At 43.8% G+C, this 26,470-nt stretch overlaps 1 protein-coding gene across 3 annotated transcripts in view; it reads left to right on the top strand.

The window, feature by feature from the left end:
• NTF3 (neurotrophin 3) overlaps window positions 1-26,470 on the top strand; it is a 67,646-nt gene that overhangs the window by 38,019 nt on the left and 3,157 nt on the right. The window lies entirely within an intron of this gene.

The raw sequence follows: 26,470 nt of genomic DNA, 5'->3' as shown, positions 1-26,470 counted from the left end.
TGTGGCTTTCGATTGGCTGTCGCAGTGGAGCTGACCTCTGATGGTAGAGTGAACAAATATCTTGGGAACCAGGGGTGGGGGTCCCTGGGTGTCCCTGGGTGTTGGGTGTCCCTGGGTGTTGGGGGTCCCTGGGTGTTGGGGGTCCCTGGGTGTTGGGGATCCCTGGGTGTTGGGGGTCCCTGGGTGTTGGGAGTCCCTGGGTGTTGGGAGTCCCTGGATGTTGGGTGTCCCTGGGTGTTGGGGGTCCCTGGGTGTTGGGGGTCCCTGGGTGTTGGGGGTCCCTGGGTGTTGGGGTCCCTGGGCGTTGGGGGTCCCTGGGCATTGGGTGTCCCTGGGCGTTGGGGGTCCCTGGGCGTTGGGGGTCCCTGGGTGTTGGGGGTCCCTGAGTGTTGGGAGTCCCTGGATGTTGGGTGTCCCTGGGTGTTGGGGGTCCCTGGGTGTTGGGGGTCCCTGGGTGTTGGGGGTCCCTGGGCATTGGGTGTCCCTGGGCGTTGGGGGTCCCTGGGTTGGGGGTCCCTGGATGTTGGGAGTCCCTGGATGTTTGGTGTCCCTGGGTGTTGGGGGTCCCTGGGTGTTGGGGGTCCCTGGGTGTTGGGGGTCCCTGGGTGTTGGGGTCCCTGGGCGTTGGGGGTCCCTGGGCATTGGGTGTCCCTGGGCGTTGGGGGTCCCTGGGCATTGGGTGTCCCTGGGCGTTGGGGGTCCCTGGGTGTTGGGGGTCCCTGAGTGTTGGGAGTCCCTGGATGTTGGGGGTCCCTGGATGTTGGGGGTCCCTGGGTGTTGGGGGTCCCTGGGTGTTGGGGGTCCCTGGGCATTGGGTGTCCCTGGGCGTTGGGGGTCCCTGGGTTGGGGGTCCCTGGATGTTGGGGGTCCCTGGGCATTGGGTGTCCCTGGGCGTTGGGGGTCCCTGGGCATTGGGTGTCCCTGGGCGTTGGGGGTCCCTGGGTGTTGGGGGTCCCTGGGTGTTGGGGGTCCCTGGGTGTTGGGGGTCCCTGGATGTTGGGGGTCCCTGGATGTTGGGGGTCCCTGGGTGTTGGGGGTCCCTGGGTGTTGGGTGTCCCTGGGCGTTGGGGGTCCCTGGGTTGGGGGTCCCTGGATGTTGGGGGTCCCTGGGTGTTGGGGGTCCCTGGGTGTTGGGGATCCCTGGGTGTTGGGGGTACCTGGGCGTTGGGGTTCCCTGGGCGTTGGGGGTCCCTGGGTGTTGGGAGTCCCTGGGTGTTGGGGGTCCCTGGGTGTTGGGGGTCCCTGGATGTTGGGGGTCCCTGGGTGTTGGGGGTCCCTGGGCATTGGGTATCCCTGGGCGTTGGGGGTCCCTAGGTGTTGGGGGTCCCTAGGTGTTGGGAGTCCCTGGGTGTTGGGGGTCCCTGGGTGTTGGGGGTCCCTGGATGTTGGGGGTCCCTGGGTGTTGGGGGTCCCTGGGTGTTGGGGGTCCCTGGATGTTGGGGGTCCCTGGGTGTTGGGTGTCCCTGGGTGTTGGGGGTCCCTGGGTCCGCTGATCAGCTCCAGTTGATGTAACTATTAAACAGAAAGAAATGATGTGCAGAGGGGTTTGCAATCCTAACATCGGAGCAAACGGAAGTTATGTCCGTTTCATGTAATTAATCCCTTACATAAATACAGTGTTAGTCAGGTTTAGTATTTCCATTTGGACTGTTGTTATTTATAAAGCAGATGAAGATGGGGGTTATTTTATACCCTGTTTCTTTCATTCCCATGATATAATGGTCACATTTATGCATGTCCCCTCCAGGGAACCAACCAGGAAAGGTGAAGGATTTGGAGTGGGTACTTAAGTTGAACCAAGAATAAAAAAATGTAGATGATAAAAGAATTCAAATAACTACCAAATCTCATTTTACAGTATTTAACAGAATTTCTAAGACAGCTTTAAAAAAAAAAAAAAAAAAAAAAAAAAAAAGATTAAAAACTGCTTGCCTGATCCAGTTAAAAAAGACAAAAAAAACAAACATATTTGTTAAATAAACATAGGGCTGCTATTAGCTCACCTTTCCCCTGCCCCTCACACCACACAAGTAGCATTTCAATATTGCAGTGTTCTGGAAGCTTAATAATTAACTATTGGTCATTAGGCATTTACCCCAAATAATGTATTCAGTTGTTAAAGGATTGCATATTTAATAACGGACAAAGGTATAAATTGTGATATTTCTTTATATCAGAACAGAACTGGTATTTTTCAGAAACCCAATATTACACGTTTGACTTACACTGAAAATAGCAGCTAATAAGTATTAAAATAACTGTATTGTTTGTAACCTGTGTGAACAGAGAGCTCTTTACTTTTGATATAAATATGTAATAATTTGCTACATATTTCTTATGTTTGTTAATTGACGTCGCTCCCTTTATTCCCCCACGGCACTCTGCTGAACAATATGTGGCTTCTTTATAAATGAGTAATGTTGTGCATACAAAGCATTAGCTATATAAGAGTGATAATGATGCATATGATAACGAGGATATTCTTTATTAGGACCTGGGTTAAAGTTGCTATATTATAGACTAGACAAGTTCTGAAATGTTGAATTTTTTCTACTGCTATTAAAATAGTTCACCGTTAGTGTTTGCTATTGAGGAAGAATACTTAGTTATATTATGTGATGTTGTTGAGAAGCTGAGTCATGATCTAGAAAGGACATTCTTACAGGTTCCCATGAGAAACCAAACTAATCACGGCCCCTGCCTCAGGAAAGGTCAAATATGTTCAGCATGTCAAATGTTGTAATAGCTTTCGCTCCAGCCCTGCTGCTCATGTTTCATGTCCTGGACATCATTTTCAAGTATTTCTTAATGTGAATATGGTCTTGATCCAGATAAATGAATACAATTCCTGTGCTGCTTTATAACACTGTCAGTCTGAGATTAGAGGAAAGGCCCGGCTGACAGTCTCACATTATAAGTGAGTTTATTGCCTTTAATTTAGCATCCCTCGGTAAAACTGACCATGACACAAAACCACAATACTATTTTTTTGGCAGCATTAGCAATCTCAGTTTTGGAAAAATCTCAGGGCTGGAAAAAATTATCACAGGTCAGTAATCGTGATTCTGTGGGAACACAGGTTTAATATTCGCAATCTGATTTCCCATGTGCTTGTATATTAGTATACACAGTGCTGTGCTGAATACCAGAACCAGATTAGGATCATTGTTAGGCCTAGGAAAAGTACCTGTTTTATACTCACTTGCCATTAGGGACACAAAGACACACATATCCACACATCCACAGGGTACACAAAACCAGAAAGACAGACCCAATAGTGGCAAATACAAACAGGTATTGGGAAATACACACAGACAGTTACTGTACACACACAGTGGCACACTGAGACACACAGACAGAGCGACACATAGAGTGACACACTGAGGCACAAAGTGCGACACACTGAGATACACAGAGTGACACACACTGAGACACACACAGAGTGGCACACTGAGAGACACAGAACGGTACACTCAGTGTACACGTGGCACACTCACACACAAAAATACATACACAGTTCCATACTTAGACAAAGATACATAGTAACACACCGAGGGGCACACACAGATAGAAAATCCTACACAAAGGGGCGCACACAGACAAACCTAATGAGGGTCACAGACACGTATTTAATCTCCTCCTCCCCCTCCTCATCCACAAGTCCTCTCCCTTTCTCTCATCATAATCCCACTTTAATTCCTAATGCTCATTGTGTACCTGTTTCTTGTGGTGCGGGTACCTTTGGGAAACAAGAATAAACAGGCAACTTACAAATTAAATGGAGATAAATTGGGGGAATCCTTGATGGAGAAGGATTTAGGAGTGCTTGTAGACAGCAGGCTTAGCAATAGTGCCCAATGTCATGCAGTAGCTGCAAAGGCAAACAAGATCTTATCTTGCATCAAACGGGCAATGGATGGAAGGGAAGTTAACATAATTATGCCCCTTTACAAAGCACTAGTAAGACCACACCTTGAATATGGAGTACAATTTTGGGCACCAATCTTAAGAAAAGACATTATGGAACTAGAGAGAGTGCAGAGAAGAGCCACCAAATTAATAAAGGGGATGGACAATCTGTTTTATGAGGAGAGGCTAGCTAAATTAGATTTATTTACATTAGAAAAGAGGCGTCTAAGAGGGGATATGATAACTATGGTGACAAACGGCTCCCTTACATAGCGCTGACGTCTGTCCGGGCTCTTCACGACAGTCTTCTAGGGTTATTTTTAGAGAAAAAAAGGATAATACGTAGCACCATATTGCGTAATCCAGGCTTCTGCCTGCTTTATTTCGTCCCAGTAGGGACTGCAACACTAACATACACATTAGAGGCACACAGCCATTGACCTTCAGTGGTTTATTCCTATAACAGTGACAGACGATATCTCCAGCACACTGTCCCTTTAAGGAAAATAAAATTAAAGCCTACTCCACGGTAAGGAGACTAACTCACAACGTAAGCATAAATACGTCGCTGGCCAGCTAAGCCAGTTACCAGCTTGTGTATAGACAAATAACATTGAGTCCTTATCTGTTAGATGGTGACACCGTCCCAAGAGATTCTGTGCAATCCTTCCGGATACTGCAACACATGAAGGGGGCGTCTTCCCCAAACTGTATGCAGGGGAGCAACATGCCCCCAGCCTTCAGGCTTTAGGAGAGAGACTGACTGTAGTGGTTGGAACTCGTCCCAAGTGAGTCCAGGTAGTTCTTCTGGATACTGCAATACGTGAAAGAGAGACTGATGCAGCTGTCATTAACACCTATTCCTCAATTAGGAGAGCAGGTGAGGGGAATTATAAGCATCTCTAAACTCTAGTCTGGATTTCCCATCCACCAGCCGCAGTGTCTGAGATCTGTGGGATGGATCCCTTTTACACTATGTCTGCACTTTCTGATCTAAATTGGACAGAAAGCTGCCTAATATCGTGGGACTTTTCCCACCTCCCCCACTTCCCCTACCTCTTCCACCTCCTCCGTCTTTACCTCCTCCACCTCCGTCTCGCCAAACCTCCACCTCCTCCACCACCCCCAACCCCTACCTCATTGACCTCCTCAACCTCCCACACATCTTCCACCTCCTCCACTTCCTTCACCACCCCCACTTCCTCTACCTCCATCACCTCTTCCATCTCCTCCGCCTCTCCCACCTCCTCCAACTCCCCAATAACCACCTCCTCCACCACAGCCACCTCCCCCATCTCCTCCACATCCCCCAGCACTTCCACCTCCCCCACCTCTTCAGTCTCCTCCGTCTCCCCCACTCCTTCCACCTTCTCCACCTCTTCCACTTCCTCCACCTCCCCCACCTCTTCCACCACTACCCCCACCTCCCCCACTTTCTCCACCTCCTCCACATCTTCCACCTCCCCCACCTCCTCCAACTCCCCCCCCCTCCTCCACTACCCCCACCTCTTCCAAATCCCCCACCACCCTGACTTTTTTTTTTAGGAAATAGAATATGAAATAGTGCAAATTGGTGCAAATTGAGAACAAATTACATAATGGTCAGATCATTTATAAATAACTGACCTGCAGTCATGGAGGCAACACTGAACTTAATGCTCCTCTCCCACAAATTCCAAGATTGTTGCACCCCTCCTTATCCTCTCACCCCCACGCACCCTCTCTCTCTCTCTCCTCATCCTCTCACCTGCCTGATCCTCTCTCATCCTCCCCTCCTCCTCTTTACCCCCCTCCCCTCATCCTCTCTCACCCCCTCTCATACACCCCTCCCCTCATCCTCTCACCCCCCCCCTTCAACCTCTCATCTCACCCTCTTTCACCCCCCTCCCTTCATTCTCTCACCCCCCTCCCTTCATCCTTTCACCTTTCATCCCCTCGTCCTCTTTCTCCCCCCTCCCCTCATCCTCTCACCTCCCCATCCCCTCACCAACCCCTCCTCTCATCCTCTCACCTCCCTCCCCTCATCCTCTCTCACCCCTCCCCTTAACCTCTAACCCCCTCCCCTTAACCTCTCACCCCCTCCCTTCATCTGCTCTCACCCCCTCCCCTCATCCTCTCACCCCACTCCCCTCATCCTCTCACCCCACTCCCCTCATCCTCTCTTGCCCCCTCCTCTTATCATCTCACCCTCTCCTTGCATCCTCTCACCCCCCATCCCCTCTTACCTCCCTGCCCTCATCATCTCTCACCACCCTCCCACCACCCTCCCCTCATCCTCTCTCAGGACAGCCACAGAAAAACCACACACACACACAGGACAAAACAGTACAAGTAAAGACACACAGACATACCAGGAGAAAGAGACACAGGCAGGACACACAGGACATGCACACACACAGGCAGGACACGCAAGACATAGACAGGACACGGCAGGACACACACACACAAACACACAGGACACACACCAATCTCTGCTCCATGCTTTTCCTCTGCTTTTTGGCCCCATCCCCAGGCTCCTGCCACCTCCTCCTGATTGCCTGGATTACACAGAAGCAGCCAATCAGGATGGAGGAAGGTGGAGATTTTTTTCCAACCCTCCCCCCCCTCCTTACCTTGTCAGTGACATCCCACTCCCTCGGATAACGCATTCAGGCGTCGGATAATGCATCCAGGCATCGGAAAACACATTCAGGTGTCGGATAATGCATTCAGGTGTCGGAAATCGGCCCATAGGGTTGCATTGTAAAGCGTTGGATATGCCATCTGTCGTAAAGTGAAACGTCGGATAGCAAGGACCATCTCCTATAGTCTACCTTCCTCATTGCTTTAACATAAGGATTTCAGAACTAAAAGAGGAGCTTGGGGTCTGTGTATATTTGGGGTCTGTGTATATTTGGGGTCTGTATATAGTTACATAGTAGATGAGGTTGAAAAAAGACTTCCGTCCATCAAGTTCAACCTATGCTAAATTTAGACAACAGATACTTTATCCTATATCTATACTTATTGATCCAGAGGAAGGCAAACAAAAAACCCCATTAAGGGGAAAAATTAATTCCTTCCTGACTCCAATAATTGGCAATCGGATTAATCCCTGGATCAACATCCTTCCCAAGTATACTTATTTGGTATATCCCTGTATACCTTTCCCATCTAAAAAGATGTCCAACCTTTTTTTGAACAAATCTATTGTATCTGCCATCACAGTCTCCATGGGTAATGAACTCCACATTGTAACTGCCCTTACTGTAAAGAAGCCTTTCCTTTGTTGCTGGTGAAATTTCCTTTCCTCCAACCTTAAGGGAATCCTTGTATTGTCCCTGAATATATTTGTATATAGTTATCATATCCCCTCTTAGACGCCTCTTTTCTAATGTAAATAAATCTAATTTAGCTAGCCTCTCCTCATAAGTTAGAATGCCCATCCCCTTTATTAATTTGATGGCTCTTCTCTGCACTTTCTCTAGTTCCATAATGTCTTTTCTTAGGATTGGTGCCCAGAATTGTACTCCATATTCAAGGTGTGGTCTTACTAATGCTTTGTAAAGGGGCATAATTATGTTAACTTCCCTTCCATCCATTGCCCGTTTGATGCAAGATAAGATCTTGTTTGCCTTTGCAGCTACTGCATGACATTGGGCACTATTACTAAGCCTGCAGTCTACAAGCACTCCTAAATCCTTCTCCATCAAGGATTCCCCCAATATATCTCCATTTAATTTGTAAGTTGCCTTTTTATTCTTGTATCCCAAATGCATAACCTTACATTTATCTGTATTAAACCTCATCTGCCATTTACCTGCCCACGTTTCCAGTCTCTCCAAGTCCTTCTGAAGAGAAATTACATCCTGCTCTGATTCTATTACCTTACACAATTTAGTATCATCAGCAAAGATGGAGACTTTGCTCTCGATCCCAACCTCAAGGTCATTAATAAACAAGTTAAAAAGCAGGGGTCCCAGTACCGATCCCTGAGGTACTCCATTCACGACTTTAGCCCAACCTGAAAAAGTTCCATTTATGACAACCCTCTGTTGTCTGTCCTTTAACCAGTTTTCAATCCAGGTGCATATATTATTACTGAGTCCAACTTTCTTTATTTTGTACACCAACCTCTTGTGTGAAACCGTATCAAAAGCCTTTGCAAAATCTAAGTAGACCACATCAACTGCATTACCTTGGTCTAAATTCCTACTTACCTCCTCAAAGAAACAAATAAGGTTAGTTTGGCAAGATCTATCCTTCATAAATCCATGCTGACTATTACTAATAATTTTGTTTTCCATTAGGTATTCCTGAATATTATCCCGTATTAAACCTTCAAGTAGTTTCCCTACTATTGAAGTCAGGCTTACAGGTCTGTAATTTCTCGGTTGTGATCTAGCTCCCTTTTTAAATATAGGCACCACATCTGCTTTACGCCAATCTTGTGGTACTGAACCTGTGGAAATGGAGTCCTTGAATATTAAATATAATGGTTTTGCTATTACTAAGCTTAACTCCTTGAGAACTCTTGGATGTATGCCATCGGGGCCAGTTGCCTTATTAACTTTAATTTTTTCAAGTCGCTTATGAACTTCTTCCTCAGTTAACCAATTGTTCATTAATATGGAGGTTGTTGCTTCCTCCTCCGACACTACTATTGAACTTGATTCTTCCCTGGTAAACACAGAGGCAAATAATTTGTTTAATACCTCAGTTTTTTCATTATCTCCAATAATCTGCCTACCCATCTCACACTGAAAGGGTCCTATATTTTCTTTTCTCATTTTTTTGTTATTAAGGTACTTAAAGGATTTTTTTTGGGCTGACATTACTTTCTATTGCAATCCTTTTTTCATTATCCATTTTTGCTAATTTGATTGCCCTTTTGCAATTTTTGTTACATTCCTTATAATTCTGATACGATGTCTCTGTCCCTTCTGACTTAAAGAATCTAAACGCCTTCCTCTTCTTGTCCATTTCCTCCCCTACCTGTTTATTTAGCCACATTGGTTTTGACTTATTTCTTTTGTACTTATTACCCAAGGGTATACACTGATTAGTGTGCTTCTCTAACAATGTTTTAAAGACTGCCCATTTATCATAATAATAATAATAATAGCATGTTTTTGTAAAGCACTGCTAGTTATACGTAGAGCTTTACAGAGACATTTTGCAGGCACAGGTCCCTGCCCCGTGGAGCTTACAATCTATGTTTTTGGTGCCTGAGGCACAGGGAGATAAAGTGACTTGCCCAAGGTCACAAGGAGCCGACACCAGGAATTGAACCAGGCTCCCCTGCTTCAAACTATCAGTCAGTGTCTTTTACTCACTGAGCCACTCCCTCTCCCATCTACATTTTTCCCTGCAAAAACATCATCCCATTGTATTACTACTAGATTAGACCTCAGTTTATTCAAATCTGCCTTTCCAAAGTTTAAAGTCTTGGTTGAACCCAAGTAATCTGTTTTTTGATAATTTATTTCAAATGAGACCATGTTATGATCACTGTTACCCAAATGTTCCAGGACTTGAATATTTGTTATTACTTCTACATTGTTTGATATGACCAAATCCAGAACTGCCCCTCTCCTGGTTGGTTCCTCAATAATTTGGGTCATATAATTATCTTTAAGCACCCCCAAAAACCTGTTCCCTTTTGTTGTAATGCTAATCTCATTGCCCCAGTCCATGTCTGGATAATTAAAATCCCCCATTATGCAAACATGACCCAGTTTTGATGCCTTCTCCATTTGCAAAAGTATTTTAGCTTCCTCAATCTCACAGATATTTGGTGGTTTATAGCATATTCCCACAAACATTTTCTTTATACTTTTACCTTCACTGCTAATTTCTATCCACAAAGTCTCTACATTTTCATCATTCCCTTTATAGACATAATCCTTTATAATAGGTTTTAGATCCGGTTTAACATATAAACATACTCCACCTCCCCTTCTATTTGTTCGATCCTTCCGAAAAAGAGAATAACCCTCTAAATTAACTGTCCAGTCATGAGTTTCACCCCCCACCCTGTTTCAGTAATGCCTATGATATCATACTGCTCCCTTGCAGCTATTAATTCAAGCTCCCCCATTTTATCTGTCAGGCTTCTTGCATTAGCAAGCATGCATTTAAGTTTTTTTTCAGCCTGTACTATTATCTTATCTGCTCCTTCCTTTCTGCGCCCACTTTGTTTAGTCTTTAGAAGTTTTCTAGTATTATCTGTATTTACTATGGGTGTCTCACTGCTTGTCAAACTTGCACTTGCCCCCATTCTACCTCCATACCACCTTGTATCCTCATCTATTCCATTTAGTTAATTACCTGTTTCATTCCCCTCCCCCCTCCATCCTAGTTTAAAATCTCCTCCAACCTTTTTAGCATTCACCCCCCTAGCACAGAAGATCCCTCTTCATTGAGGTGCAATCCGTCCCTAGAATATAGATGGCACCTCTCAGAAAAGGAGACCCAGTGCTCTAAAAACCCAAACCCCTCCTTCCTGCACCACTTTCTTAGCCATGCATTAACCTCCCTGATCTCTGACTGTCTCCCTGCGGTAGCGCATGGCACTGGTAGTATTTCAGAAAATACTACCTTGGAGGTCCTTACCTTAATATATTTGGGGTCTGTGTATATTTGGGGTCTGTATATATTTGGGGTATGTTATGTTTATAGTATTTGTGTCTTTATGTTTAATGGGGGTTTTCAGTTGAACAATCAACCTGACTTGTTTCCGTCCCACCCCTTGGTCCCGCTAATGTTCCGCGTTAGTTAGTACCGCTAATGTTCCCCGTTAGTTAGTACCACTAAGGTTCCCTGTTAGTTAGTACCGCTAATGTTCCCCGTTAGTACCGCTAATGTTCCCCGTTAGTTAGTACCGCTAATGTTCCCCGTTAGTTAGTACCACTAAGGTTCCCTGTTAGTTACCCTCTTTTCCTTCTCTGGATTTATTGGAATCTTTGTCTTAATGCAGAATAGTTTAACCAAAAAATAACTGTGAGATTTAAAAGTTTAAGACCACTGACAAACTTTCCAAATATTGTTTTTTTTTTTTTTAATTAAGTAATAATCCCCGAAGAACAGGGCATTACTGGCCAATAATGCCCTGGCTGGAAGAGTTGAAGGCCTGAGGTGATTATTACTATTATAGGCTAAATGTAGGCTTATTTGTAATTTTCATAAAAAAGATACATTTTTGTAGTCATTGATTTTTATCAGCATGATTGTCTACATTCTTATGCTTTTACTACAAGTTTATTAAAAAGGAAATTGTACATACACACAGCCTCCTCTATACACACACACACACACACACACACACACACACACACACACACACACACACACTCTGCAACCCCCCCTCTATATACACAAACACACTCTGCACCCCTACACACTGTGCCGCCCCCCTCATCTACACCCACAAAACACACTGCAGCCCTTCCCCACCCTCTACACTCACAAAACACACACAACACACTGCAGCCCCCCTCTACACCCACAAAACACACTGCAGACACACACCAACAAAACAGACTGCTGCCCCCTCTACATCCATAAAACACACACCAGCAGCCCCCCTCTACACCCCCCATGTAAACCCACACACTGCAGACACACACACACAAAACACTCTGCACCCCTCCTCCACCCACAAAACACACACTGAAGACACACACACTGCAGCCCCCCTCTACACCCACAAAACATACACTGCAGAGACACACAAACCAACAGACTGCCAGCTCTACATCCACAAAACACACACTGCAGACACACACACACACACACAAAACACTCTGCACCCCTCCTCCACCCACAAAACCCACACTGCAGCCCCCTCTGCACCTACAAAACACACACTGAAGAGATACACACAAATCAACAAAACAGACTCTGCCACCTCTACATCCACAAAATACACACCAGCAGCCCCCCCTCTACACCCACTGCAGCCCTCTGTAAACCCACACATTGCAGACACACATACCACCAAAACACTGCACCCCTCCTCCACCCACAAAACACACACACTGCAGCTCCCCCTCCCCTACCCACAAAACACATACTGAAGACACACACACTGCAGCTCCCCCTCTACACCAACAAAACACACACAACAGAAACACACCAACAATACTCTGCTGCCCTCTCTACACCCACAAAACACACACCAACAGAAGACACACACACTAATAAAACACTCTGCTGCCCCCTTTACACCCACAAAACACACACACAGACACACAAACCTTTCCCCTCACTCTCCTGTGCGGAGCTCTCTGCAGGCAGGGAGAGGGAGGAGTCAGTACCTGGCTGCAGGCAGGGAGGGGGAGGAGTCAGTGTCTGCCTGGCTGCAGGCAGGGAGGGGGAGGAGTCAGTGTCTGCCTGGCTGCAGGGAGGGGGAGGAGTCAGTGCCTGGCTGCAGGCAGGGAGGGGGAGGAGTCAGTGTCTGTCTGGCTGCAGGGAGGGGGAGGAGTCAGTGCCTGGCTACAGGGAGGGGGAGGAGTCAGTGTCTGGCTGCAGGGAGGGGGAGGAGTCGGTGTCTGGCTGCAGACAGGGTGGGGGAGGAGTCAGTGTCTGGCTGCAGGTAGGGAGGGGGAGGAGTCGGTGCCTGGCTGCAGGGAGGGGGAGGAGTCAGTGCCTGGCTGCAGGCAGGGAGGGGAGGAGTCAGTGACTAGCTGCAGGCAGGGAGGGGGGGGGAGTCAGTGCCTGGCTGCAGGCAGGGAGGGGGAGGAGTCAGTGCCTGGCTGCAGGCAGGGTGAGGGAGGAGTCAGTACCTAGCTGCAGACAGGGAGGGGGAGGAGTCAGTGCCTGGCTGCAGGCAGGGAGGGGGAGGAGTCAGTGCCTGGCTGCAGGCAGGGTGGGGGAGGAGTCAGTGCCTGGCTGCAGGCAGGGTGAGGGAGGAGTCAGTGTCTGGCTGCAGGCAGTGTGGGGGAGGAGTCAGTGCCTTGCTGCAGGCAGTGTGGGGGAGGAGTCAGTGCCTGGCTGCAGGCAGTGTGGGGGAGGAGTCAGTGCCTTGCTGCTGCCTTCTGTCCAATCACCTCCCCTGTCTAAGAGCAAATTTCACTCTGTGAATGAGAACTGAAAGCTGATTGGCTGAAAAACATGGCAAGCTGCCAAGAATTCCGGGCCATTACTGATTGGTTAAAATTCTGGGCATTATCCAATCAGAGAGCAGGGATTTCAATAATGCCCGGAATTTACCAGCTTTAGCCTATAATTAAACATAAAGTTTTCATGATTCATGAACAGCACATATTTTTGTAACTTTGGGTAAAATCTTGCCATTTTATATGGGTTTTTACATACAACGTAAATATTGTTTACGTTTAGTTCTTGATGTCATTACTTTTGTTTGACACAGTGTCCAATAATCTCCTATATATCACAAAACATCTTCGCTCTTACAAACAAATACTTCTTACCACCTATAGAATGTAACTTTGTATCAATCTTTCTGTTATCTCCACTTCAGAAAAAATGGATGGGAGTAAACAGACCCCCTAGCGATGCTGCTCAAGGAATATCCAGACTTTACTCACATATATTCATTTATAAGTTCCCACACAGCACAATGAATCCATTGAAATTGTCCCACGACGTCACATATGAACCTCAGTAGTACTGTATCCTCAATAGCCTTTTGTTAAAGGTATGTCTTATATGAGAGGCATTAATATCTGTGATATACTGGTCACATGTAAACATCAATAGTACTGAGTACTCGATAACCTTTTGTTGAAGGTATATTTTATATGAGGTAGCAGTAATGTCTTTGTTCTGTACACTGATGAGTATAAAGTATATAGACAAAGTAACTCACTTTTTCAGCCGTGGGAAACTGAATGCTTTCGGCGTGCACCTACCGATGGTTGAACAAGAGGACAATGGATTTGTGAGGTGGTCTCCCGCGTGAAACGCGTCAGAGCTGTTCTTTGCTGTTGTGTGCCAATAAAAGTTTTTGTACGGATGCAGAGCAGCCCTGGTCTACAATTTTTCCCGAAGGCAGCGGTACCGCCTCACAAATACATTCTCCTGTTATCTCCACTTCAGAACAGAATTGCGCCAAAATGTCGCCTTACTCCGTAGGGTTGCCAGGTGTCCAGTATTGAGTGTTGTCCTGTATTTGGACGCTCTGACCAGTAAAATACGAGAGGTAATACTGGACATGTATGTGAGCGGTATTACCTCTCTGACATAGTGACCTGACTGGCTATTCTTTCCCTGAGTAGGGAGAGAATAGGGCTAGCGGGCTGGGCAGTTTCCTCCATCCTGATTGGCTGTATTACACAGCAGGAGCCAATCAGGAGAAGGTGTTAGGAGCCAGGTGGTGGGGCCAAGGAGAGGAAGAAACAGCATGGAGCGGAGAGTGTGTATATGTGTGTGCATGTGTGTGTTTTTTCTGTGGCTGTCTTGTGTGCATTTGTTCTGTTTTGTCCTGTTGTGTGTATGTGTGTTTTCGGTGGCTGTCCTGTGGGGGTGAGAATGAGAGGGGGGGGGGAGAATGACAGATGGGGGTTGAGAGAGGATGAAGGCAGGGGGTGAGAGAGGATGAAGGGAGGGGGTGAGAGGATGAAGGGAGGGGATGAGAGAGGATGAAGAGAGGGGGTGAGAGGATGACGAGGGAGAGGAGCATTAAGATCAGTATTGCTCGCCATGCACAGTATGACTGCAGGTCAGTTATTTATAAATGATCTGACCATTACGTCTTTGTTCTAAATTTCACTCCAAGCGTGCACCAATTTGCACCATTTCATATTCTCTTTTGTAATAATAGAATATGAAATGATGCAAATTGGTGCACACCTGGAGAGAAATGAAGAATGTATGAAGTAACGGTCAGATCATTAATAAATAACAAACCTCCCCTCCAACTTTTCTCCATCGTGTCGCACCTTTCACCATCGTGTCGCACCTTTCACCATCGTGTCGCACCTTTCTCCATCGTATCGCACCTTTCACCATCGTGTCGCACCTTTCACCATCGTGCCGCACCTTTTACCATCGTGCCGCACCTTTAAACATCGTGTCACACCTTTAAACATCGTGTCGCACCTTTAAATATCGTGTCGCACCTTTCTCCATCGTGTTGCACCTTTCTCCATCGTGTCGCACCTTTCTCCATCGAGTCGCACCTTTCACCATCGTGTCGCACCTTTCACCATCATGCCGCACCTTTGACCATCGTGTCGCACCTATCACCATCGTGTCGCACCTTTAAACATCGTGTTGCACCTTTAAACATCGTGTCGCACCTTTCTTCACCGTGTCGCAACTTTCTCCATCGTGCCGCACCTTTCTCTATCGTGTCGCACCTTTCTCCATTGTGTCGCACCTTTCACCATCATGCCACACCTTTCACCATCGTGCCGCACCTTTCACCATCGTGTCGCACCTTTAAACATCGTGTCGCACATTTCACCATCGTGTCGCACCTTTCACCATCATGCCACACCTTTCACCATCGTGCCGCACCTTTCACCATCGTGTCACACCTTTAAACATCATGTCGCACCTTTCTCCATCGTGTCACACCTTTAAACATCGTGTTGCACCTTTCACCATTGTGTCACACCTTTAAACATCGTGTCGCACCTTTCACCATCGTGTCACACCTTTAAACATTGTGTTGCACCTTTCTCCATCGTGTCGCACCTTTAAATATCGTGTTGCACCTTTCTCCATCGTGTCGCACCTTTCACCATCGTGTCGCACCTTTCTCCATCGTGTCGCACCTTTCTCCATTGTGTCGCACCTTTCACCATCGCGTCGCACCTTTCTCCATCGTGTCGCACCTTTCACCATCGTGTCGCACCTTTCACCATCGTGTCGCACCTTTCTCCATCGTGTCGCACCTTTCTCCATCGTGTCGCACCTTTCTCCATCGTGTCGCACCTTTCTCCATCGTGTCGCACCTTTCACCATCGTGTCGCACCTTTCTCCATCGTTTCGCACCTTTCACCATTGTGTCGCACCTTTCTCCATCGTGTCGCACCTTTCACCATCGTGTCGCACCTTTCTCCATCGTGTCGCACCTTTCACCATCGTGTCGCACCTTTCTCCATCGTTTCGCACCTTTCATCATCGTGTCGCACCTTTCTCCATCGTGTCGCACCTTTCACCATCGTGTCGCACCTTTCTCCATCGTGTCGCACCTTTCACCATCGTGTCGCACCTTTCTCCATCGTTTAGCACCTTTCTCCATCGTTTAGCACCTTTCACCATCGTGTCGCACCTTTCACCATCGTGTCGCACCTTTCTCCATCGTGTCGCACCTTTCTCCATCGTGTCGCACCTTTCTCCATCGTGTCGCACCTTTCACCATCGTGTCGCACCTTTCTCCATCGTGTCGCACCTTTCACCCTCGTGCCGCACCTTTCACCATCGTGTCGCACCTTTCTCCATCGTGTCGCACCTTTCACCCTCGTGCCCAGCATTTTTGGAGAAGTCACCATACTCCCTACCTGTACGTGAGCTAACATTTGTCAACATTTTTACAACTATTTAATATAAACTGCCGTGTCTGTGTGTGCAATGTATTGTTCTACCATGTGTTATAAAACTGTGTGAGAACTGGGAGTGCTTCAGTGCAGATAGTTAATGTGACTCAGACCTGACTTTTCTAATGGAGGATTTTAGCCAAGTGTCTGCACACTTGGGAACTTTAAGTATATTTGGCGTCTTGCAGTCACACACATAGGATACAATTAAGTGTTTCATTCTGGTAAATCATTTTAATATTTTGGAGATTGTTTTAGAGTTCATAGAAAAAAAAAAAAGGTTATAGAAACATTTATGTTTATTTTTTATTTTGTTGCATTTTCTGTTTCCTACTGAGCAAACCCATGTAGGATTGTAGTGTGGGAATGCACCTTTTCTCACACTATGATGCCAACGGCACGGGGAATGAATGCTAGGAGACCGATGCCTTAAAATAGTAAGCTGAATTGCTGAGATGCTTTGTGACATGCCTCGTGTGATTTCTCCTTAGGAGACTAATATTTCTCCTAAGAATGCTGGCAGACTGAAAGACTTCCTTTGGATGAAACTTCAATCTTATGTATTCTTTTCAGTAAATGAATAGAATATAGTGTAAGTGATTTTGATGTAATCACAATCATATTATGACCCATTGTACAGATAGGGTCCTATAACGTGGACAGAACAAGTACTGTACATCTTTAGTTATAATTAAAGTCAAAATGTCTGAAAAGGGGACCAGAATGGGTCTAAAAGCTTGCACCCTTATCAAACATCACAGCCAATGCCATTACAGGTATAACCTACCTCACATCCGTGCAGTAATAATAAAGAATAGTTCTCACAAACAATTAAAACTACAAGAACACTACAAGAACACAAAATATTAACAAAAAGTAGTCTTCGTTTTATTCTGGTGAGACGTTAGCATCCTTGTTATTCACAAGAAAGAGATATGTTTTTAAAAGTGGAAAATAATAGTGCAAGATAATAAAATACAAAACTGTCTCACTGGGGAGGTTCCCATCAGATAGTATAACGATCTATAAAGTTTTGGGTCAGTATTTTAAGCCCCTTCATCAAATAAGATATGCAGCTTAATACAGTCAAATTATCTGATATCCCTTTGAGCGTAAGTGGAAATATGAGATAAGAAATAACCTCTTAAATAGTGTGTAATGGTATTTATTAAATGTAATTTATTTAAAAATACCATAACCCCCGTCTCCTAATACTAACGCTGATCCTTCTTATAACTTGATAATCCTTTAAAATGCCATGTAAAGACAGTGTACTTTTTTTAAAACAAGAAATAGAAAATACCTCATTTCAGTTAAGCGCAATTAATTGCGCAGACGACGCATTTTCATGTGTCCACTTCAATGCAAGAAAGGCATCATGGACCTCATCCGCGTTTCCCAATAGAAACCCAGCATAGAGAATACTAACAGGATAAACTATTTATGGGATATATCAAAACATGATATTTGTAAAAAAAAAAAAAAAAAAAAACCTTATTTCAAAAGGGAGCATTGTCCATAAACGTTTTGATAAGATTGATCTACTTCAATATGGTAAAATACTTTAAAGCAAGTTCTGTTGTGATTGTCTCTAGAATGGAGGAAAGGAATTTTTTCCATAATGTTTGTCTTAAAAAAGTTAACTAAACAAGGTTTGCAAATGTTCCTCCGTGATCTGAAAGAGATCTTCTTGAACAGATTGCTGGCGGTGTTACTGTGACATTTTTAAATTATGAACAGAGAAGTGCGAAACTACCCAAAATAAAGTTGCAAATTCTTTAGAGTTTTTTTAACCAAGCCTCAAAGGGCTAATATTTTGCAGAAGTACTCATGGATTTTTGCTATTTCACAAGGTTTCAGTAAAATATCCAAAGACAGTGAGCGAAACATGGTGTATGGGCGCTATTTAAAGTATCAACATTAAGCGAATCTAGCAATTTTGCACAATTTTGCAGGCCAAAAAAGTCAAATTTCACATACTGTATTTTGTGACCTTGGGCGAAGGTTTTGCACATCTCTGCTGCTTTGTGCAAGTCTCGCTGTGACGTGCCGGTTAAAGTAATAACATTAGCTACATCTTCACGTTAAACAGTGTACGCATTCGTAAAATACATGGAAAGGTGTATCGTGGTACCGAATGCTATTTCATAGAAAAAGCTGATAGAATACTGTGTATTGTGTAAAGGTTAGTGGGTAATTGATACCACCTTAATGCAAACCTACTTTTTCTCTGGTTTCTATTCTTTATTATTAGTTTTTGTTTCTGTGACTGTTTTTTGCATATAACTCTAATCACTTCCTGAAGCAGAATCACCCAATAATGACCTCATTCAAGTATTTGCACAATCTAGCTTCCAGCTTAGCCTACTGCCAATTTCCTTTCAGTCTTCTGGAGTGGAAGTAAAGGGGGAAGCATGGTGCTAGGGAGACGTTGGGAATAATTGAATAAGTGTGGGATTCAATTTTATATTAATAATAATATCACCTATCAGGTTGGGGAATATGTATTCCACAGAGTAAACGATGGGGTTATATGTCAAAACTGGTGCCCGATAAACTTACTCTGTAAGAGACATAACTGTTGCACTTTTAACCTAGCAAAAGAACAGCAATTGTGAAGAAATAGATCCTAGGCATACTGTAGGTTTCCAAATAATAAAATAGTGGTAATTTCTACCTTCACACGCCCTCACACTTATTATGCACAGTGCCTAAGTGTTCATAATATGGATGTGTGTATATATATATATATCTATATATATATATATATATATATAGATATATATATATACGGTATATATATACATGTTACATTGACATATGCTCACGGTAAAAGAGTCTCTGTGCAGAATTGTCAGTGGGAGAACAAAAAGGTTTCCACTACTCAGACAATTTGTCTCCAACTAAAAATGAATCACGTGTATTTAATAAGTACAGTTGTTGAATTCATAATGCTATGTCCAACCAGTCCTGACACTGAGACTAACATGGGGGAGAGAGGAAGAATTGTATGTCCAACCAGTCCTGACTCTGAGACTAACATGGGGGAGAGAGGAAGAATTGTATGTACAACCAGTCCTGACACTGAGACTAACATGGGGGAGAGGCAGACTTGTATGTACAACCAGTCCTGACACTGAGACTATAGAGAAAAATAGGGTGCTCAAACCCAGGACGACTCTGTCCAGTTCAGTGAATAATAAACATTTGACCCTGGAGATACCAGTGGGAGTGGGTGGTAAATATATAGACTTGTAAGTCCTTAATGACAACTGTCAAACTTAACCATAAGAGTCTAGTAACCATAAAGAACAAACTCACGTCATCTCCAGGGGTGATGGAAAGGCGTGCCAGCCATGAGGGATCCGGAATCCAGTAGTAGGCAGAAGGAAAAAACGAATGGCGCACAGCCAGGGAGCCAGGTGTAGAGTAAAACTGCTTCTTTATTCGTGCATGCAGAGAGACAACAAGAGATCCCCTTGATGGGACAAGGACAGGAACCTCCTACGCGTTTCGGACCTGGGGGTCCTTTATCAAGGAGTATGGGATGTGCTGGGATAAGGCACCTTAAATACCTGAGTAATAATGGGTGAATTGAAAAAATCTGCGCGAAATTAGACCATCCGTCCAGTGCGCATGCGCGTGACGTCACTCGTGGCGCCGCGCCGACTACCCAAAGGCTTGTGGGTAAGGACCGCCCATAGTGAGTGTCCGCGCATGCTCAGACTGGAGCGTGAGGCTGACAGAACTCATCCAGTCTGTATCGCTACTCCTGCCCTCAGTGACGTCACTGAGGATCAGTCCTGACACTGAGACTAACATGGGAGAGAGGCAGAATTGTATGTCCAACCAGTCCTGACACTGAGACTAACATGGGGGAGAGGCAGAATTGTATGTCCAACCAGTCCTGACACTGAGACTAACATGGGGGGGAGAGGCAGAATTGCAGGAGGGAGTAGAAACAAAAAATAAATATTCAAATTCATAGACATAGGGGCTTATTCTGTAAGGTGTGGTAAGAACCCCATTACAGTCTATGTCACCTGCCCTTATCACATCATATAGAATAAAGGGATATAGTTTCTCCGAAATGGAACTCAGCATGATTTCGACTGTCACCGCATCATTTCCTGTGCAAGTGAATTTGTTTTACTGATTAAATATATACAATTTTGTTTTACATGGAGTCATTTTGCTTTCTTTTTGTAGCTGTCTAATAAGGGATAACCAAGGCACAGAGCGAATATTAATGGCTGCTCAACTGAGGATACAGACACTATACATACACTATACAGGCACTATACAGACCTGTGACATGCAGATATTATATTACCTTTTAATTGACTTTTTTGCTCTTACACTGCTTTCAACACCCTTGATTTGTGTCCCTGTAATGAACCCCGATATACTGAAAGTGTCCAAAGCATAATATGTGTAATATTGTATGTTAAAGCATTCATTAGAAAAACTATTTTGCAAAAGGAATTAGCGGTCTCATACTGGCCACGTTACAATAAACACTCTCCCAGGTGTGAGTGGGGAGTTCATTGAAAAGTTAAGCAAAGCGGAGCCACGTCTGGGTGCCGGGACAGAAATGCGATCAGGAGCTCGCTGGTTAAATTACGGCCAGTTTATCTTTGCACGCGGTTTCCAGTATAAATCCATGCGTTATATAGAAGTTATGGAGGATGTTACTAATAGTGAGTTAATGAAACCCGCTGCGCCAATAATCAGATAAAAGGGAGGTTTTTGCTGGTACAGTAACGAGCATTAATAATAAAGAAGGATATGTTTTCTAGTTTTGAAATTAGAGGAAAGCTGTACTTTCCCGCGTTACACCATCACATGTGCGCTGCTTGGAAATTAGCATGTACTTTCCCGCGTTACACCATCACATGTGCGCTGCTTGGAAATTAGCATGTACTTTCCCGTGTTACACCATCACATGTGCGCCTCTTGGAAATTAGCATGTAGTTTCCCGTGTTACACCATCACATGTGCGCCTCTTGGAAATTAGCATGTACTTTCCCGCGTTACACCATCACATGCGCCTCTTGGAAATTAGCATGTACTCTCCCGCGTTACACCATCACATGTGCGCCTCTTGGAAATTAGCATGTACTCTCCCGCGTTACACCATCACATGTGCGCCTCTTGGAAATTAGCATGTACTCTCCCGCGTTACACCATCACATGTGCGCCTCTTGGAAATTAGCATGTACTCTCCCGCGTTACACCATCACATGCGCCTCTTGGAAATTAGCATGTACTCTCCCGTGTTACACCATCACATGCGCCTCCTGGAAATTAGCATGTACTCTCCCGCGTTACATCATCACACGGGCGCCTCTTGGAAATTAGCATGTACTCTCCCGCGTTACACCATCACATGTGCGCCTCTTGGAAATTAGCATGTACTCTCCCGTGTTACACCATCACATGTGCGCCTCTTGGAAATTAGCATGTACTCTCCCGTGTTACACCATCACATGCGCAGCTTGGAAATTAGCATGTACTTTCCCGCGTTACAGCATCACACGTGCGCCTCTTGGAAATTAGCATGTACTTTGCTGCGTTACACAGCGAATGTGGAATTCATTACCCATGGAGACTGTGATGGCAGATACAATAGATTTGTTCAAAAAAAGGTTGGACATCTTTTTAGATGGGAAAGGTATACAGGGATATACCAAATAAGTATACATGGTAAGGATGTTGATCCAGGGATTAATCCGATTGCCAATTCTTGGAGTCAGGAAGGAATTAATTTTTCCCCTTAATGGGGTTATTTGTTTGCCTTCCTCTGGATCAATAAGTAAGTATAGATATAGGATAAAGTATCTGTTGTCTAAATTTAGCATAGGTTGAACTTGATGAACCTATGTCTTTTTTCAACCTCATCTACTATGTAACTATGTGACACAATAACATGTGCACCTCTTGGAAATTAGCATGTACTTTACCACATGTTAGATCATCGCATGTGAAAATTAGTACTCTGCAGTACTGGGTATGACAAGTAACTACTGTAAGCTCCATCTGCTTCGAGCATGAAGATGCTAAACATGACCAGCAGCACTAGCTAACCTAAACCTCTAGGGGGCACACCCGCAGAAATCTGTCACTTTTGCGCTAATAACGAAATTAGAACGGATGTTATTTTTCTTCAGTTTAATAGGTATCCTCAAAGCGAATGAGTGGCAAAAATTACGTCTTTGAATAAAGGTAACAGCACTAGAAACTGGGATTTTCATTGCCAAGACGCGTCAACCGATAAAAATGCACATTGACAAAACGTTAAGTCGCATTATTAATGCGTGTGTTAGACACATTACTCACGTGTATTACATAAAGCTAATGCCAGTATTAATGCGTGTGTTAGACACATTACTCACGTGTATTACATAAAGGTAATGCCAGTATTAATGCGTGTGTTAGACACATTACTCACGTGTATTACATAAAGCTAATGTCAGTATTAATGCGTGTGTTAGACACATTACTCGCGTGTATTACATAAAGGTAATGCCAGTATTAATGCGTGTGTTAGACACATTACTCGCGTGTATTACATAAAGGTAATGCCAGTATTAATGCGTGTGTTAGACACATTACTCGCGTGTATTACATAAAGCTAATGCCAGTATTAATGCGTGTGTTAGACACATTACTCGCGTGTATCACATAAAGCTAATGCCAGTATTAATGCGTGTGTTAGACACATTACTCGCGTGTATCACATAAAGGTAATGCCAGTATTAATGCGTGTGTTAGACACATTACTCACGTGTATCACATAAAGGTAATGCCAGTATTAATGCGTGTGTTAGACACATTACTCACGTGTATCACATAAAGGTAATGCCAGTATTAATGCGTGTGTTAGACACATTACTCACGTGTATCACATAAAGGTAATGCCAGTATTAATGCGTGTGTTAGACACATTACTCACGTGTATTACATAAAGCTAATGCCAGTATTAATGCGTGTGTTAGACACATTACTCGCGTGTATTACATAAAGCTAATGCCAGTATTAATGCGTGTGTTAGACACATTACTGGCGTGTATTACATAAAGGTAATGCCAGTATTAATGCGTGTGTTAGACACATTACTCGCGTGTATTACATAAAGGTAATGCCAGTATTAATGCGTGTGTTAGACACATTACTCACGTGTATTACATAAAGCTAATGCCAGTATTAATGCGTGTGTTAGACACATTACTCACGTGTATTACATAAAGCTAATGCCAGTATTAATGCGTGTGTTAGACACATTACTCACGTGTATCACATAAAGCTAATGCCAGTATTAATGCGTGTGTTAGACACATTACTCACGTGTATCACATAAAGGTAATGCCAGTATTAATGCGTGTGTTAGACACATTACTCACGTGTATCACATAAAGCTAATGCCAGTATTAATGCGTGTGTTAGACACATTACTCACGTGTATCACATAAAGCTAATGCCAGTATTAATGCGTGTGTTAGACACATTACTCACGTGTATTACAAAAAGGTAATGCCAGTATTAATGCGTGTGTTAGACACATTACTCACGTGTATTACATAAAGCTAATGCCAGTATTAATGCGTGTGTTAGACACATTACTCACGTGTATTACATAAAGCTAATGCCAGTATTAATGCGTGTGTTAAACACATTACTCACGTGTATCACATAAAGCTAATGCCAGTATTAATGCGTGTGTTAGACACATTACTCACGTGTATCACAAAAAGGTAATGCCAGTATTAATGCGTGTGTTAGACACATTACTCACGTGTATTACATAAAGCTAATGCCAGTATTAATGCGTGTGTTAGACACATTACTCACGTGTATTACATAAAGGTAATGCCAGTATTAATTTGTGTGTTAGACACATTACTCACGTGTATTACATAAAGGTAATGCCAGTATTAATGCGTGTGTTAGACACATTACTCACGTGTATTACATAAAGCTAATGCCAGTATTAATGCGTGTGTTAGACACATTACTCACGTGTATCACATAAAGCTAATGCCAGTATTAATGCGTGTGTTAGACACATTACTCACGTGTATCACATAAAGCTAATGCCAGTATTAATGCGTGTGTTAGACACATTACTCACGTGTATCACATAAAGGTAATGCCAGTATTAATGCGAGTGTTAGACACATTACTCACGTGTATCACATAAAGCTAATGCCAGTATTAATGCGAGTGTTAGACACATTACTCACGTGTATCACATAAAGCTAATGCCAGTATTAATGCGTGTGTTAGACACATTACTCACGTGTATCACATAAAGCTAATGCCAGTATTAATGCGTGTGTTAGACACATTACTCACGTGTATTACATAAAGCTAATGCCAGTATTAATGCGTGTGTTAGACACATTACTCACGAGTATTACATAAAGGTAATGCCAGTATTAATGCGTGTGTTAGACACATTACTCACGTGTATCACATAAAGGTAATGCCAGTATTAATGCGAGTGTTAGACACATTACTCACGTGTATCACATAAAGCTAATGCCAGTATTAATGCGAGTGTTAGACACATTACTCACGTGTATCACATAAAGCTAATGCCAGTATTAATGCGTGTGTTAGACACATTACTCACGTGTATCACATAAAGCTAATGCCAGTATTAATGCGTGTGTTAGACACATTACTCACGTGTATTACATAAAGCTAATGCCAGTATTAATGCGTGTGTTAGACACATTACTCACGAGTATTACATAAAGGTAATGCCAGTATTAATGCGTGTGTTAGACACATTACTCACGTGTATCACATAAAGGTAATGCCAGTATTAATGCGTGTGTTAGACACATTACTCACGTGTATCACATAAAGGTAATGCCAGTATTAATGCGTGTGTTAGACACATTACTCACGTGTATTACATAAAGGTAATGCCAGTATTAATGCGTGTGTTAGACACATTACTCACGTGTATCACATAAAGGTAATGCCAGTATTAATGCGTGTGTTAGACACATTACTCACGTGTATCACATAAAGCTAATGCCAGTATTAATGCGTGTGTTAGACACATTACTCGCGTGTATCACATAAAGCTAATGCCAGTATTAATGCGTGTGTTAGACACATTACTCGCGTGTATCACATAAAGGTAATGCCAGTATTAATGCGTGTGTTAGACACATTACTCACGTGTATCACATAAAGCTAATGCCAGTATTAATACGTGTGTTAGACACATTACTCACGTGTATCACATAAAGCTAATGCCAGTATTAATGCGTGTGTTAGACACATTACTCACGTGTATTACATAAAGGTAATGCCAGTATTAATGCGTGTGTTAGACACATTACTCACGTGTATCACATAAAGGTAATGCCAGTATTAATGCGTGTGTTAGACACATTACTCACGTGTATCACATAAAGGTAATGCCAGTATTAATGCGTGTGTTAGACACATTACTCACGTGTATCACATAAAGGTAATGCCAGTATTAATGCGTGTGTTAGACACATTACTCACGTGTATCACATAAAGGTAATGCCAGTATTAATGCGTGTGTTAGACACATTACTCACGTGTATCACATAAAGGTAATGCCAGTATTAATGCGTGTGTTAGACACATTACTCACGTGTATCACATAAAGGTAATGCCAGTATTAATGCGTGTGTTAGACACATTACTCACGTGTATCACATAAAGGTAATGCCAGTATTAATGCGTGTGTTAGACACATTACTCACGTGTATCACATAAAGGTAATGCCAGTATTAATGCGTGTGTTAGACACATTACTCACGTGTATCACATAAAGGTAATGCCAGTATTAATGCGTGTGTTAGACACATTACTCACGTGTATTACATAAAGGTAATGCCAGTATTAATGCGTGTGTTAGACACATTACTCACGTGTATCACATAAAGGTAATGCCAGTATTAATGCGTGTGTTAGACACATTACTCACGTGTATCACATAAAGCTAATGCCAGTATTAATGCGTGTGTTAGACACATTACTCACGTGTATCACATAAAGGTAATGCCAGTATTAATGCGTGT

Source organism: Ascaphus truei, chromosome 5 (assembly GCF_040206685.1).
Source record: "Ascaphus truei isolate aAscTru1 chromosome 5, aAscTru1.hap1, whole genome shotgun sequence".
NCBI lineage: Eukaryota > Metazoa > Chordata > Amphibia > Anura > Ascaphidae > Ascaphus > Ascaphus truei.
The sequence above is the reverse complement of the archived record's forward strand: the minus strand, read 5'-3'. Positions and strand labels throughout refer to the sequence as shown.